Source organism: Halichoeres trimaculatus, unplaced genomic scaffold (assembly GCF_033239565.1).
Source record: "Halichoeres trimaculatus isolate MK-OKI-2021-1 unplaced genomic scaffold, fHalTri1.1 fHalTri1_scaffold_6, whole genome shotgun sequence".
Classification (NCBI taxonomy): Eukaryota; Metazoa; Chordata; class Actinopteri; order Labriformes; family Labridae; genus Halichoeres; species Halichoeres trimaculatus.
The window spans coordinates 7,725,690-7,739,504 of NW_027437184.1; the positions used below are offsets into that span (position 1 = coordinate 7,725,690).

Consider the following 13,815-nt stretch of genomic DNA (forward strand, 5'->3'; position numbering starts at 1 on the left):
GGCTCACTTTGGGCCCCTTAACTGAGCATGGTTTAAAGTCCACAGCTGACCTTGGTAGTGTTGCTGTCACAAAGCTCAAACCATCTCAAACTTTTTTTGAACATGACGATGGGTTGACTGTGCTCAGCTGCTTTGGGATGTGGTGGAACAAGAGATTCTCATCATGGATGATCTGACTTTTTTTAAATGTAGCACATTAAGGTACGTATTAAGGAACAAATATCTGATAGAAAGCAACCCTTAACATCCACTCTAATCTAAAAATGAACATAGAATAGTGTTTGTGCTGCGGACATTCTCTTTAACTGTTCATCATTTTAGATTGTTTTTCATTTTCCCATTAGCCAGATAACAAAATGAGACTGTCTATTTTATCATATAAGACAATGTTCACACTCTTTGGTGGTTCATTTTGTTATCAAACAAAAGGCCAATCCGCCCTACTTCCTACCGTTTCATTATCAGCAGTGTGAAGATTAAGAGCCTGTGTGTTTTTGAGTATGTGTGTGTGTGTGTGTGTATGCCAACACAATAGGGGCTTTGGGGGGATACGGTATAAACCATCATTGTTGTGAATAATGCGTTGAGAGATAGGGCAGAGGGACTCTGAGGTATTTAAAGTAGCCCTCTCTCAGCAACCAGCCACTCAGAGGCAATTATCTCCACCGAGCAGTGAGACGAGCCAACCAGAAACTCAGGAGGGCAGCAGGTAAGGCTTTCTTTAAAAACACAAAGACAAAGTAATCTCCAAGTAAAGCTGCCGCACAAAAAACTTCAACACTGTGATGTCATGGAGGAGCAGAATGAGGACAAAAAATACCTGTAACCGAGTCCTCTGCTTAGTGAGGTAGATAAGCACTAGTAGGACATAACCAGGGTTTACTAACGTTAGACATTACAGACACGTCTTAAAGCACCAGGCTGGTATTACCTTGTAGCTTTGCATTATGGGAAAAAATGTCCTGAACAAAGAAAAGACTTTTTAAAAATAAAAACCTACTCTTCATTTGCTTCTAAAACAAAAAAACACCTAGGCAAGAGTCACGTCTTTATAACAGTGGGTGATAGTGCTCATGGGAAACGGAGTCTTCATCCTGGAAAAAAAAAACGCTACCATTTCAGGCCAAAGGTGTCGCTGCAATCAACACCAAACAGATGTTCCTCTCAGCGACTTTGGACTATTATGTGGTCTCAGACACTTTTAGAAAATTACTGAAGCACTTTGAAGCAGACCGGGACTTCACTTCAGGTCACACAAGTAGCTACTTAATGATCTCTTAGTGGAGCTTTAAAACTTTAATAGCAGACACTCCTCTTCTGCTCTACACTCCACAACGTCTGTTAAATAATGAACCAGGAGACAGCCAATTGCCTTATTGACTTCTTTCTGTAATAAATACCAATTAATTTCTAAAAGGAGAAGGCAGCCTTGTTAGTAACTGGCTAAATGTGATCTGTCTTCCTTAGTGTGTTGATCTACACACTTGTTTTTCTCTGCACGGCTAGAGTGGTTTACAATAAGAAACGCAAAGATGCAAGTCATGTGTCATGTCCTAAAGTGACATGAGCACGAAGACACTGGTTGGTCTCAGGTGCACACCTGCACCTTAAACAGACAGGAAACTTCCTCATGAGCATTACACTACCTCATTATCATGATACACTTTCTAGCACAAGACACTCATTATATTGGTACACTTTCTCAGTTGCACAAGAAACTTTCTCAAGAGCACAGGAAACTTTCTCTTGACCATGGGTTGGTAGAGATGGGTATCAAAAACCGGTTCCTGTTGAGAATCACTAAGAAAGGTTTCAATCCTTAGGTATCATTAGCTTTTCTGCTGAACGATTCTCTTATCGGTTCTTTACACTATGCCAGAGCTTCAGGACCTTGCGTGACCAGTCTGTTGCAGCTATCTTAGTTTAGCAGTTAGATAACATTTTCCAAGGAAACTCTAATTCAGGATTTTTAGCTCAAAGTTTTACTGAAGAACAGAACTCACAAAGAAATATACATTATGTAAATTACTCTCTCACGGGAGATTTCTATTCAATACATTCAGCATGGTACAAATTCTCCTTATTCACTAAAAAAGATATAAACAAAATAGAGTTAGCTTGATGCTAACACATATGGGAAATTGCTTTCATATTCTAGTGGTTAGCATACATCGGTATAACTTTGGCTTCAGAATAGAATTTCAACTTTCATCACACTTTGTAAAAAATACTGAAAACTCCAAGGGCTCTAATTTTGTGGCGCAGCGCAGGGGGCGCAAGCCTGGCGCACCCTGCGCAGTGCTAATTTAACCACCGTACGCTGCCAATTTGCCAACTTGGTAGACCGTCTGCACAGAGATGGGTGTGACTGCGCGCCAGAGGGAGTTGATGGCGCACCAGGGGGAGGTGTCAGCAAATTCATGTTGGCGCAGTGACAATTTCGTGCCAAAAAAGTGCGCTGAAAGCTCGCCAGCTCCAACCTGGTCTATTTTCAGCGCAAAGCAGAGCACACCCTGTGCAGCTGTAATTTGGTAACAGGTGCATATGTGCGCACATGTCAACAAAGCCACAGAGGCAGGTTACAGAGTGTCAGGCACATTTTAATGCAATAAACAATCACAGCAATCACTGTTTAATGTAACCGTCTGAACCAGCATATACATTTATATCTATATTAAGTGTCCCGTCACATCTGATGTCAGATTAAAGCCGTTTGTCATAATGGAAAGTTAACCTGACGGCAGCTGGAAGTTTGATGCACATCTTACAAAGTGCGCTGGTCACGCCCTGTCCGCGCGGCGAAGGCCGGCACAGGGCGCTTGCGCCCGCGCCTGCGCCTGCGCTTGCGCCTGGTCTACGAAATTAGAGCCCTCAATGTCAAAATACTTGCGGGAAAATGAAAGAAAAGTTACATGCAGGCTCATCGCTAGCTTTATAACTGCAGCAAGGTTCCAAACAACTTAGAATAATGCTATAACCACTTTGAGACACTAGATGGCCCACTTTAGGCAATAACATACAACAAAACAGAACAATAATGTCATGTGGTATGTTATTTTTACTTATTTCTGTATACTTTAATGTTGTCGACACAAAAAAAACCCTGGAGAGCTACTTTTTTTTAAATAGAGAAAATTCACAGAAAGGATCAATAAGAGAATCCATAATGAATCGATAAGGGCATTGATATCGATAAAATCTTATCACTGTCCATCCCTATCTCAATACTTTAGACTAAAAAAATCTTTGAATTAACTTTTATGGGTGCATGGATTAAAAATCACTTTCTCGCCCACATGAGAAAAACAGGATTAGCACGAGAGCTTTTTTAGCGTCCTAAAAGCATGTTTCTGCCTGTTTCTGACTTAACATCTTCACTTATTGCTTTCCCTTCGCCAAATGTCCACCAGAATATCCTCAAAAAGCATCTTAATTTCATGTTTCTGCCACGCTTCACCCGCTTTGTCTGCTTCCACAAAAAGCCACAAAGAAACAAAAGGAGCAGAGTAATTTTCAAACCAGCCCTCTCCAGCCTACCCTACCCTTAAAGAGACGTGAATTCCCCATGGTGACTCATTGACAGTTTTGTCATGGAGCACCCACGCCAGTCTCTCCCAAAAAGAAATTAATGTGCTCGGGGTCCTTCAATATAAAAAACACCTCCAATATGAGCGCACTCTACGCTAAATATTCCACCCAGGGCTGATGATTTCCTGCTGGAGTGGTGACCGTGTTTTCTGAGGGTAATGATGCACACCCAAAAATCTCATTTTGGATATTGATGGTGTGTCATCACCTCATTGGAACTGATGGAAAGAATCACTCCATACCTTTGTTAGAAATAATGAGGTGTTCAAAGTCACGTACAGGAACAGACAGTCTAAATGTGTTTCACTGCGTTTGTCTATCTAACTGAAGTGACTGAAAATGTACTGTGCTCTTATTTATTTCTATCCATGCACCGACTGTGAAACAGAGCCTGATATAACTGACAAAATGATCTCATTAGGTATTCTGTTTGCGTGACGAGCTCACTGACCTTGCTCTTTGATACGGTTTTTAAGTATCTCGAGAAGGTTTCTGTAATCACATCATCTTTACTGGATTAATTAGGCACACATATTCCTCTCCCAGCTCTGCAAAATGAAATTATTTACTCATGACTGAAAACTGTTGAAACTAAGTAAATGCCTCATGTTGCTGTCCAAGGTGAGCCAGACAAAGACAGGCCAATTCTGAGAAGCCATCCAACATGGACAGGCAAATAGACCTGCCAACCCTCCTAGTTTGGGCAAGTGTCTTGAGCATTTTATTTGATATCATCAAATAAAACTGTAAAGATGCCTTGAAGAACTTTTTTTTTAACACTGACACAGCAGTATATTCTTGGCTACAATGTTAAGTTTTATTTTAACATGATTTCCCATAACTCTACAATCACTAGTCTTTGTTAAGGCTTCAAAAACCACCTTAAAAGTGATCCTCCGCTCACACTGTGTTCGAAGCATCACTTGCTCCATCAGTGGATATTGTCGTACTACTTTAAGACAAGCATATTCCAGCAACAAGGCAATTCAAAGGGCTCTCATAGATATCACAATACTTTTTTACACTTATAAAAAGGCTGGGGTACTCACCCCTTGTCTCACATCAATCTGTCCAAATAAACAATCAGTTGGGGTTGTTCCAACTCAGCAGACAGAGTATTCCTCAAGGTTAGAAATCCTTTAAGTGTTTCTTTAAAGGGAGGGTCTGCAGGAATTTTCGTAACTTGAAACCATGGAAAGCTGTTTGAGCATAAAATTGATATCCTCTTATTGAAATGCTAGTAAAAGGGTGGGGAAAAACAGTTGAGGCTTCCTATTGGCTTTTGAAAATGTAACAACCAATCAGGGTGCTGTATTTGTTTATAATCCCTCTTACTTCATTTGCATTAGGTCTACTAGTAATTAGTTGCCACTCTTTTGGCTTTACTGGTAGTAGTACGTAGACTACAAACAGTCTACTAGTAATAATGAGATTTTTTTTGCGATAACTAGCAGTACTAAAGCAAAGTCATCTAATATTAGACAATTTTGTATCACAAAGTAGATTTGATTTTTAAGACTTGATTTTATTTTTTTATTTTGGTCATGTCATCACACTTGTACAATATCACACATTGTCAAGAGATGATCACATTGTACATGTCCGAAAGAGAAGACGGGAGAAGCAGAGCTTATCTAGTCCCGTCCCCATTTCCTCAATATTTAGTCTCCTCTTTTTCACATATCATCAGATTATTATGAATTTTGATTCCATTTACAGATGTATGACATAGTTCTTGATTGTCTTTTAGTGTCCATATTTGATCACTAAAAAACAATCAAGAACTATGTAGTGCAAGGAGACTTAGTACATGTTACTAGTTAAAACCCAAAGCCTTGCTACTACTACTTGTAACACAAAATTGTCTACAAGTGGATGACTTTCCTTTACTTATAAGGACTACTCACGCACTAGTGTGCCAAAAACCTTTACTAGTTAATTAACAAAATTTTGTTTACTGATAGGAAACCTAAAGTTTTGTACTAGTAGACTTAAAACAGTCTACTAGTACTACTAGTGAATATTTTTTGGCCTCCAATTAGTAATAGTGACACATTTTGCTTCACTAGTACTACCAGCGTCATTTTTTTTTCTTTTTTGCTTTACTAATAAAGTCTACATGTGAACTAATTGACCAAAATTGAGTACATTTACTCTTAAAATCGAGCACTAGTTGAGCTGCTCAAACGGCTTTCCATAAGCAACCACCTGTAGCATCGCGTTTTTACGTGGTAGACACGAAAGCCATGGACCTGACTGGCATGTTAGCACGTTAGCACAAGCTAATACCAAATATTTGGCACATACCTGTTAGCAGGAAGCTAACTCCCGTCGCTCTTTGTCCTGTGCTGCTCTCCGAGTGCCCAAACGCGAATGAAAGTCGAACTAAGCCTCACCCTCATTTGGGAAAAAGCTTTCTCTTCTTTGGCGTTTCGTTTCATCGTGGTTTTATTTTCTTTCCACGTTGCTACGTCCACTATCTTAGCCGTTTGGGATAGCTTCTTCCATTCGCTTAACAAGCAAAGTCACGTGCGCACTGCACGCGCTCCCTCCGCTCAGAAACGTCCTGACACAACAGCAAAACATCAACCTGTAGGCAGAGGAGAGGGTGGACACTGGCAAACAATTATGGAGACCCAGAAGTGATTATTGGGAAGGATTATTCCTGCAATAGTTTACTTTTTTTTTTTTGGGGGGGGGGGGGAAACCCTGCAGACTCCACCTGAAAAAAAATCAAACTCAACTGACTGTTTAAACTTCAAACTGAGACATTTGTTTGCAAAATACATAAATAAATAAATAAATAAATAAATAAATAAATAAATAAATAGATAAAAAGAAGAAGAAGAAAAAGTGGCCCAACTGTAAGTTGCCGTAACTGTAAGTTTGTTTGTTCAGATGAATTAATATCATACTGACAGAATCTTAAATTGATCAATCACAGCAGAAAAGAAGAAGCAACAAATCAGTTTATCTTTTCACTAAGCTCATTGGAAAGGAAGGAGATCTCTCTATCTGTATCGGAAATACACCATTTATCCCTGTAATGTTATCAAATAGGTGTCCAGCTCCTGTAATTATTATTATTATTTAAGCATATCTCTGCACTTTTTATATTGTTTACTAATGAAAACAAATGCTGAGACAGCTCCTCCTAATATATGTATGATTAATACTGTTTCCTCACTAATATATTGCTATTTGATATATTTGTTTTCATTTCAACTTTATGTCATTGTTAAGTAATTATATAGACTCGTATTACCTGTACTGCAGCAAGCCACCAGGGGGCAATTGCAGTATTTCAGGTGTCATATTTGTGAATCTGTCAAATTATTTGTTAGTTTCAGATACTGCATTGTATGTTGTGGAGAACATAAGCAGGACAAAGGCCTTCTGAATATATATTAAAGCTTAGAAAGTGTCTCTCTCAAAGCTGAGGTAGGAAAGTTCAGCTTTAATGAAGAATGGACTAAAATCTAAAAGAGTTGTATGAAAATAAGCTTCAAAATATGACTTGAAGATTGTTTTGTGGTACATGTAGAGAGAATTTGCTGCATCTGCAGATGAAAACTCTCACCCCAAAACTTTTCTTATTTTTGTTTTTACCAAAGTTGTTAATACCAGTGCATTATTTAAACCCTCATTTCCAAACCCATTAATTTTTATTCTTGAATTTCAAATCTCACATCCAGTCCGTGCACTCTGTACTCTGACAGCCTGTAGCTGAAAGAGCCGTTTTTTTTTTTAACTCATTTAACACTGCATCCTCATAGACTACCTTAACTGAAGTTTCCTATATAAAAGTAAATGTAAGCTTCCTGCCTGTTTCTAAAAAGCAGCTTTGTCCGCTGCCGAGCTCTGCAGCACTGCTTGTTTTTGTTGCTTTTCAAAGCAGGAGCGTTTATGAAAAACAGGCCGAGCAGTTCTCCTAAATTGCATGCCATGTCTGCAGAAATCTGATTAATGGTCTCCTAACAAGCGCTGCGAGGAGGCTCAACCACTTCTGTCACCCAGGAACTCGGCGTAAATGAGGGAGTTAGGGCTAAGAGTGACCTTTTCAAAAATGCTTGTTCATAGTGGCGGCTGAAATTCTGCCCTTAATTCCCCCCTCACTCAGACACAAACACACAGTGGGAGAACTTTCCTCACACACCATCGTTTTTTGAGCATCGACGTTTGATCTTTGCAAACTGCTCGAAGGTAGGACTGAAAAAACTCACACCACATTAGATCACAACAAGCAGAAACAGACACATTTCTCGCTTTATTCAAGAATACATGGTGTGAGCTTCGGAAAGCTAAGATGGACCCAAGTTGCAGCTTTGCAAAACTTGAGTGTTTGAGCTCAATGAATTGATTTCTGTGTTCCTTCTATCTCAAAAAAGTCAAAGAAATCAGGATTATTGTGCATTTTGAAGGACAGGGTTTGGAAGAGGAAAAATAGTTATTCAGAGGCCTATGATTTTCTTTTTTTTAATTTCATTTTTACCTCTAAGATAATGAGAGACTGTGTCCTTCATGAGCTGAATGATTCAGTCTGCAGCACTCTGTTTCATACATGTTTTTAACTGGATAATAAAATACTCATGGAACTATTATAATCAGCTCCATGAATATGTTTTACTGGATTTGAACTCTGCACACAGTCTGCCCTCTAGTGGTGACTACACAGAGTTTCTCCTTCAGATGAATGAACTCAATTTTCCTCAGGGGAATATTTTCTGCTGCATAACTGTGAATGTGTTACCTGTGACAACAAGCTGCTACACCAGGAGGTCACTGAGAAACAGTTTTAATGAATAATTAAACACCAGGTGTTTGTAACACCTTCCTGCTCCTCATGATGGTGTTGATGTAGAACAAAAGGCTCTCTGCGGATTAAAACTTAAACAGGTCCACTCATTAAAAATGTATGGTTAATAACTTAAAACTGATCTGCAGCAGTAGAGACTGATCAAGCCTTGAAAGTTGGTGATTGCAATTCTTACAGGTTCCCCAGGTTTTCTTCCCAACCATCTCTTTGTGTACAAAATTAGTGCTGGAGCACAAAAGACAAATCATAATGAAAGATAGATGGAGCATCAGAACATTTCAAGAAATAGGTCTTTCCTCCAGAGAAATGAAGTCAAAGAAAGTTGAGGCAAGGTCAGTGAGTCCAGTTTCCTTCAGCATCAAAAGAGACTCAGAGACTGGGGCTAGAAACTCAGACAGGAAGAGGCCAGAATTAGAAAAAGAGGCCTAAGTGGGCCGTTAAACCCCTCTAATGGACTACAGAAGATGGGAATGCAGTTTTGATTTCAAATCAAGTTTGAAATCTTAGCTTTATCACACAGGATTTTTGTACACTGGACATCGAATAGGCAAAGGATGGTTCCTCAGTGAGTGACATCAAACTGAGAGCTTGTAAGACTGGATGCATGATGGGTGACAGGCTTCTCAACCATGTGATGTATGCTGATGACTTGTCCATCCTTTCACCTTACAGTGCTGGCCTTAGAATCTGTTGTAGCTATGGTGTGCAGTTTGACATTAAATACTTAAATTACAACTGTAAGAAGAGTGTGATAATGATAGTGAGAACAAAAGATGATAAGAAGCAGCAGTTTCCATATTCCTTAATCTCTGATCAAGTCCTCAGTGTAGTGGAAAAGTCAAATACCTGGGGCACATTATCAGAAGTGATACGTGTGATGATGATGTTCAGCGTCAGTGCTTTAAATTGTATGCACAAGCTAATATGTTAGCAAGTACATTTCAGCTATATACAGAAAATGTTATAATTGAGCTTTTTAGAGCTTACTTTTAGCTTTTAGAGCTTGGGCGTCGGTGGCGCAGTTGGAGAATGCGCTTGGTCGGAGATCGGAAGGTTGCAGGTTCAAGCCCAGCTCTGGGTGACACATGGCAATTTGCTCTTGGGCAAGACACTTAACCGCTAGTTGCTCCCACTGCTGTGTCAGTGGTGTATGAAAGGGCGTGACTATGTTAGATGTACTGATGGATAGCTGTCATAGTAAAGATTGGATCCATCAGTGTGTGGGTGGGTAAGTGTGACCTGTGGTGTACAGCAGCTTTGAGTGGTCCATGACTAGAGGAGCGCTATATAAGCTCAAGTCCATCCATTTACTGTACGCCACTGTACACAGCTTATTTATGGTGCAACTACAGTAAAGCTAAAGTGAATAAGCTACAGGTGGCTTATAATGATGCTTTGAGAGTATTGCTTAAGTTACCTCGATGGTCGAGTGCAAGTCTCATGTTTGTTTATAACAAGGTGCCCACAATTTATGCTGTTCTTAGAAACTACATGCACAAATTCATGGGTTGTTTGGTTGATACAGACAATGAAATAATAATGTCACTTGCATAGCTCACAATGAGTGACACGAGGTATACATCCTGCTACTGGAAACATTGGTACAAATGTCTCTTTGGGTTTTAATTACTGTCAACATATGAACTGTGTTTTTCCTTTTTAAATTTCTTTTTATTAATTATCTATTGTATTTATATGGGCCTAAGGGTCTGGAATAAAGTATAACTAAATGTAAACATGGAGGGAGTATAACGATCTGGAGATATTTCGCTGGATCCAGGGTCTGTGACATGTACAGTGAGGGGCACCCTGAACCAAATAGCTACCACAGTATTCTTCAGAGCCTAGAATGAGCCTCGTTGGTCAGGAGTTCATCCTACAGCAAGATAATAAGCCAAAACATCCAGCTCTGCCGAGACCACTTTAGACCACATAATCTGAGCCCTTTTATTGGCTTCACATGTCAGAGAAAAATCCCCCAGTTCTGCTTCCATCATCACCACCAGGGAGGAGCTGCAGCTTTAGAGGATCCACACTGTTTGTGCGTCACAGCTCGGACTCTGACGTCAATGAGCTGCATGTGTTCAGAGTTTTCTGCCGGTGTGTTGATGAAGGCAGGTGTGCACGCTGGAAAAAAATGAAATCTATCAGGTGTTTTTGTCTTATTTTCAGCAGAAAATGTCTTTTTAGACTAGATATGAGACACATTCACCTGACCAGTCCAGAAAAGTATCTTGTTTCAAGTTATTCAAAGACAAAATGAGGTCTGAATTGCTTGTAACAAGTAAAAAAAAAAAAAAAAAACTCTGCCAATGGAACAAAAGAAAGGTTACCTGTATTAGAACATTATTCTAGTTTAAGGAAATCTTTCAAGCAAATGTCTCTTGTCAGACATTTTTCAGGACTAGCCAGTTGAATATGGCTCATATCAAGTATAATAAGACAATTTTTACTTGAATAAGACAAAAAACACTTGATAAGATTTCAGTTTTTTTGCAGTGTAGATCACATCTGCTTCAATCATTGTGTCGTTCTTTATTTATTCAAGGTTATGTAGCACAGGAAAAACACATCCATACCAGTTGATCTCTTTGCTCTCAGCTTTGACCCTTATTAACTCCTCACTGAAATGTTTGTCACCTCAGTCACTTAACGTGTCAGTCTCTTCACCATCGTATTATTGATGCAGCCTGTTTTCTGTTCAGTGTTTTCCTGCTTCAGTGAGATGGAAAACAAGAATAATGAGCTAAAAAGAGACTAGAGTACACCTCTGAGCTGAGGAGAGGTCAGGTAAGTGTTTTTACTGCAATACTATTTCATCAGACAAGTTTGACACTTTCACATCATGATGGTTACAAAACCTTAAATCATAACACCGCAGCAGAAAACATTTCTATTACAGAAGGGAAGATTTGCTCTCTGCACATGACACTTTCTGCTCTGTTTCTTCCTCAAGTTGTAAAGGTTAAAGAGGCGGTCATATAAAGTTAAATTGCACTTCCTTTATTAGGAGGCTGTTGTTTTTTGGCTGAAATCTGACATCTGACCCATTGCACCTTCCAACTCCATCCACTGTCCTCTGACTAAAGACTCCAAAAGCCAAGAAAACAACACTTAGAGGATTAAAACTGTAAGAGATTGAGGACATCTTTTGGCCTTGTGTGCAGAGTTATTGGAAAGTCCTTCATGAAATGCAACAGTCACTTATTTTATCTCTCATCTTAGTGATATTCCTTAAAACAAGCCGCCCCTTATTGTATCTAGAATATGTATGAAATCTATCAGGATCACTGGTCCTTTATGACTTATGACACAATTTGACCACATGTAGATGTTAAAAACAGGGGCGGCATTATGGGTGTTCCAAGAGGTCCCAGGCCCCCCAAATTTTCTTGGATTTTTTTTTTTTTTTTTTCATTTCTTGGTTGTTTTGTTAGTGTCAGATGGCCTGTTTTTATAAAATGAGCAAAGTTTGGCAATCATTTTAGCCTGCTGGAAAAAATGTATAAACAGAGTAATGACACCTTCAACGTCATGTTAAATAGGCAAAACTAGCGGATGGTTTTGGGAAAGACTGTAGAGTTTTTTTCTTTTATTTAACCGTGGTTGAATTTCCTGCTCTTTTAGCCTAAAATAAACACACACAAAAAAAATATGAAATATTAAAGGTGCAAAAAGCAACCAAATTGGTTTTGAAACCACAAATAGTAACATTAGTATATTGGTCAGTCGTTATCATTAATTCAATTAATGATACACTAACTTTTGTAGTTTAAGGCCCAGACATAATTAGATTGGCCCACCCAAACCTGAAATCCTGGCTCCGTTCCTGGTTAGAAATTACATAAAGAAGTTTGTTAGTTTTTGCTAGGTGCAGCCCTGTTGGCTATGGCTGCCTCTTGCAGCAGCTCTCTTCTTTGTCAATTTCTTGTAATTTGTTCGTCTCTTTTTTGTAATCTTTGTATTTGGAGTGGATCATTACTTTGTATGGCTCATTTGTTGGTCATGGACACCAAACTTTTTGTGGCTTCAGTGATATTTTAATTACTTTTTCTCCTGTGTTTGTCTGGAGATCCTACATGTAACCATGGCTGCATTGTTACATGTAAAATCAGCTGTTAGCAGCCTGTAGCATGTCAATGCTAACTGGTGCAAGGCCTGATGTCTTCCCACAAGATGAGGATGACGACGTGCTGGTTCTCAGGTGTAAGCTAAGAAGTGACGACATGGACCTGTCCTTCCATCCATCGTTATTTGTAATGTAAGATCTATCTCCAATAAAATGGACAAGCTAGCTGTGCGAACCCAGCTACAGAGGGAATACCAGAAGGCAGAGTAGCATCATGCTATTCACAGACATGGCTAACGGAGCTAACATCAGACACCAAAGCCATATTGGAAGAGCTTCACCTGCTGTGAGCAGACAGGATCCAGGAGACAGAGACTGAACAGACTGCTGAAGAGGCTCAGTCCTGGACCCTGTGGAGGTGGAGGCTGGCTGAACTGGACAATGATGGACAAGCTGTCATCATCTATTTTCTTATGGACCTTTTTGCACTTTCTATGCACTTTCTTACTTTTGTTTTCTTGATTGCTGCTGTGATATCACTTTCCTTGTACTTGTTACAATGACAATAAAGTTCCATTCTATTCTATTCTATTCTATTCTATTCTATTCTATTCTATTCTATTCTATTCTATAAACCTGAAGTTTTTACCATGAAGCCTTGGATCAATATGAGCAGCAAACAATGAGAGAACTCTAGTTCCCACAGACCTCCTCCCTCTTCACAAACTTACTGAGCTGACAACACTTAACCTTTAGAGTAACACATGAATACTCTCTTTGTTCACCATTTCTTTTAATGGTTTCTAACATTAAAACATAGTTGTGCCATCATTACAGATCAATTAAATCAAACCACACATGTAGTTGGTTTGTAGTTGTGGTTTGTGGGGGTTGACATTTTCCTTTTGATTTTGTTTGTAAATTGTGTTTACTCTGTGTAAGAGTTATTCTCTGTTTATCTACATTAATGTGCCTCAGTAAGTAATGTATTTATTTATTAATTTATCTATTTTTCTTTTATTTATTGTTGCTCTTGTTGGGTGTGGGTATTTGGATTGGCGTAGCATTGCTGCTCTTGGGCAACAAATTGTGTGGTCTGTTTTTTCACTTGTAATCTGCAAATGTTTGAGATAAATGAATAAATCAAAACAAATCAAAAAGTCAGTTTTTTTGCAGTGCTGCATGCTGCATAAGGAAATTTTTCTCCACTAGGGTGCAATATGGAACAAATATGTCAGGATTTTTTTTCAATTGGCAAGATGAGGATGTGGATTTTTGTCCGGACTGTTTTTCATATTCAGACTATTTTACCCTGTATTCTGAACTATTCATCTATACCACT

The 13,815-nt window shown here is 39.0% G+C and overlaps 1 protein-coding gene across 1 annotated transcript in view; it reads right to left on the bottom strand.

The window, feature by feature from the left end:
* Positions 1 to 6,128, bottom strand: part of doc2b (double C2-like domains, beta) — a 221,898-nt gene extending 215,770 nt beyond the window's left edge. Inside the window, exon 1 of the mRNA XM_074672166.1 lies at positions 5,896 to 6,128. The gene's annotated coding sequence lies outside the window, so the exon portion shown is untranslated. The remainder of the gene's footprint in view (positions 1 to 5,895) is intronic.
* Between the last annotated feature and the right edge of the window lie 7,687 nt (positions 6,129 to 13,815).